At 41.7% G+C, this 3,133-nt stretch overlaps 1 non-coding gene across 1 annotated transcript; it reads left to right on the top strand.

Moving 5' to 3' along the window:
• Nucleotides 1-1,937: 1,937 nt before the first annotated feature.
• LOC121135433 lies at nt 1,938-2,075 on the top strand. The gene has a single exon (XR_005872557.1). It is a non-coding gene; the product is annotated as a small nucleolar RNA SNORA2/SNORA34 family (small nucleolar RNA).
• Nucleotides 2,076-3,133: the final 1,058 nt, after the last annotated feature.

Below are 3,133 nucleotides of genomic sequence, written 5' to 3'. Positions count from 1 at the left end.
TTTCAGGAAAGCATATTTGGCATTATATTGTATAATAGTTTATTTGGAAACTCAAAATAGTGTAGGAAGTACACATAAGTTAAGTTCACCACTACACTCAAGATCATAGATAGAAGCCGGGCGTTGGTGGCTCACGCCTTTAATCACAGCAATCGGGAGGCAGAGGCAGGTGGATCTCTGTGATTTCGAAGCCAGCCTGGTCTACAGAGCAAGTTCCAGGACAGCCTCCAAAGCCACAGAGAAACCCTGTATCGCAAAACCAAAAAAAGAAAAAAGAAAAAAAAAGATCATAGATAGAAAGAATAGCACCATGTCAGTGTTTGTTTTGAAATAGGATAAGTTACTCTATTACCCAGACATGCCTCAAATTTGTAATTTTCTGCCTTAAGATTATAGGAAGGTTATAAAACATATCTATTTTATCACAAAACACATGCAAATAAACGCAGAAGTGTAAAGTATATGTGAGTAATCATTATTAAAAATTAAAATCAGAGTTGGAGGCCGGGCTGGACCAACAGCCTCCAAAACAATACAGAGAAACCCTGTCTCGTAAAACCAAAAAAAAAAAATTAAAATCAGGGCCTGGAGAGATGCTACAGATGTTAAGAGCCCTGGCTGCTCTTCCAGAGGTCTTGAGTTCAATCCCAGCAACCACATGTTCGCTCATAACCATATAAAATGAAGTCTGGTTTCCTCTTCTGGCCTACAGGCATAAATGGAGGCAGAATGCTGTATGTTGTACACAGAATAAATAAATCTTTAAATATAATCATAAATATTTTTACATATTTACAACATAAGTAATATGAAATATTTACCTAGTTATGTGTGTCTGTGTAATGCTTAATAGAGACATACTTTTTTTTAGAATCCTGAATAGTTAAATCCTTCTTTGCAGAATCTGGGAAAGAGAAGGGTTAAGATGTTGGGCAGCCATTACTCCTCTTAGTATTCTAACAGGGAATGTGGTCTGTTTTCTGAGAAGTGATAACTCCTGGAGAAGGTCACAGCTGTGACATATTCTATAAACTACTAAAAATCAAATATGGAATCAGAGTAACAAAACTAGGGAAGCAAAAAAAGCAAGGAAGGAAGAGAGAAGGTGAAGTCATGAGGAGCCCAAGGTTCCTGATGAGTCAAGTGCTGACTTCAGCCTGTGTCATGGTTCTTCACTTAGTCAGAGGATGGAAGTTTATATCATAGAGAACTAGGCAACTCAAGTGTGGAAGGATGTGCTGAGACAAGGCCAGTTTAGTTGGGGATAGGGGAGGGTCCAGCATCCTGGCTTTACCCAAGTTTCCTCCTCTCTCATGTCCTCCTTCCAGTGTCTACTTTCATGGAGAGGATTTGATGAATGATGCTTGTAGCAATGCTCTTGTGTACAAGGAGCCAATAATGGGAAAACAGTTTCCAAGGGAATTTCCTCCCGTGATTCACTAGTGTCTCCTGCTAAATCTCTAAAAATGTGACCTCCATTAAATTCATTGCTTCTATCTTAGATGGACACAAAAATTCAGAAATCCAGAGTCTCCTTGACTGCCAGCAACTGCAGAATTCAGATATCCAGTGTAACTGAGGTCTTCTGATTACTGTTATTCTCATGTTTTCTAGTGCATATTTAGAGAAAATAGCTGAGACTTCACCTTCCCTTGACTAGGACTTCAGCCCTATGAGGTCTGCTTGACTTCCCACATGTGGTCTCTTTCACCTCTCACCTCTGCCAGGACCTTTAGTTCACATCATGCTTCACGCAGCTCTTTTGACAGGTAGCTCAGGGATTTCTGGAGACCTTATGCTTCCTGGGGAATGGAGTGGGGATTGGTGGGGGGTTGGGGTAGCTGCTGGGATGAGTGGGCGTGGAGGAGAGGGAGAAGGAACTTGGACTGACACTTGAAGCAAACTTGTTACTAATTTAAATATATAATAAAAAATTATTGGCCTTGAATCAAGGCCCAGCAGTGTGTTAAAGCTGTTGGTTTCAAGCAGGTGCCTAAATATATGTCTTTCTATGATCTGTTGGACATTTTATGAGTTTAAAAATGGTATGGTCAATTCATTAGAAAGAAACATCTGAGTGGGGTGATGGTGACCCACACCTGTAATCCCAGCACTTGGGAGGCAGAGGCAGTGGATCCCTGTGCATTCCAGGACAGTCAAGGTTACACAGAGAAACCCAGTTTCAGGGAAACACACACACACACACACACACAGACACACACAAAACAACTTCTGACTGAATGTGATACCCAGCTCTGTAATTGTAGCACTTGGCTAGCTGCAGAGTCCAGCAAGGCCAGAGGATTAGGAGTTTGCAACCTCCCAGGACCACAGGAAAATCTTATCTAGGGTGGGTGAAGGGGAAGCCAAAAAAAAAATAGCTGAGCCATTGGTAACATATGAGCATGGCTGCCAGTATTAATTACATTCAAAGGTTTCTTTATAATACTTCTACATTGTTGATTTAACTTTTGTTCATTAAGTTAACTCTGTTACCAAGAAAAAGAGATTGCTGAGGGTTTTCTGCCCAGAACATTCTTCTGTAGTGTGAATTATGCAGTAATGTCCTTTTGTATGATTAGTGCCCTAAGTTTCATGTTTTTTTTTTTTTTTGGATTTTCGAGACAGGGTTTCTCTGTATTGTTTTGGAGGATATCCTGGAACTAGCTCTGTAGACCAGGCTGGCCTCGAACTCACAGAGATCTGTCTGCCTCTTCCTCCCGATTGCTGGGATTAAAGGCGTGGGCCACCAACGCCCGGCCCTAAGTTTTATGTTTTTAACATACTCAAATTAGAGGTTAGAAGACAGATCAGGACCAGTGTGACCTCTAGTGATCTAAAGGGATGACACTAATTGGAAATCTAAGCAATAGTGGAGAGACCACCTCGAATGCCCATTCCTGATAATGAACCTGATGTCTATACCAATCCTGGAGCCTTCATCCAGTGACTGATGGAAGCAGAGGCAAACACCCACAGTTAAACACTGAAGCAAACCCAAGGAACCCAGTGAAAGAGAGAGAGGAGATATGAGCAAATTGGCAAAGAATGGGCTAGCAAAACCAGCAGAGTCAGGTGATCTGAACAAGGGGGAGCTCTTGGACCCCAGACCGACAGCTGGTAGGCCATCATG

The sequence above is a fragment of the Mesocricetus auratus genome, unplaced genomic scaffold (assembly GCF_017639785.1).
Source record: "Mesocricetus auratus isolate SY011 unplaced genomic scaffold, BCM_Maur_2.0 Super-Scaffold_100037, whole genome shotgun sequence".
Taxonomy (NCBI): Eukaryota; Metazoa; Chordata; class Mammalia; order Rodentia; family Cricetidae; genus Mesocricetus; species Mesocricetus auratus.
Note: the sequence above shows the minus strand (reverse complement) of the source record. Positions and strands in the feature narration are given on the sequence as shown.